This window comes from Bison bison, unplaced genomic scaffold (assembly GCF_000754665.1).
Source record: "Bison bison bison isolate TAMUID 2011002044 unplaced genomic scaffold, Bison_UMD1.0 scf7180017864482, whole genome shotgun sequence".
NCBI lineage: Eukaryota > Metazoa > Chordata > Mammalia > Artiodactyla > Bovidae > Bison > Bison bison.
In genome coordinates, this window is record NW_011495042.1 from 662145 (window position 1) to 662391 (window position 247).

Here is a 247-nt window from a genome sequence, read left to right on the forward strand (position 1 = left end):
GGTTCTGGGGAAAGTGGGGAAAGAGCCTGGGCCTGGAGGTCTGAACTCTCACATCTCCTCTTCCTCTTCCACCTCAGCCCGTATCTGTGGGAACAGGGCCGGGGCAGGCTGTTCCTTCACTCAGCAAAGCTTTGTGAGCCTGCGTGAGAGGCCAGGCCCTGCACTAGACATGGGGTTCCGAGGAGACCGGGGGAAACGGCTGCTGCCCACTAGGCGCTCAGAGCTTTAAATGTGCGACTGTGTGGGG

General features: G+C 60.3%; 1 protein-coding gene across 1 annotated transcript in view; it reads left to right on the plus strand.

Moving 5' to 3' along the window:
* Positions 1 to 247, plus strand: part of SCAP (SREBF chaperone) — a 105062-nt gene that overhangs the window by 96199 nt on the left and 8616 nt on the right. The window lies entirely within an intron of this gene.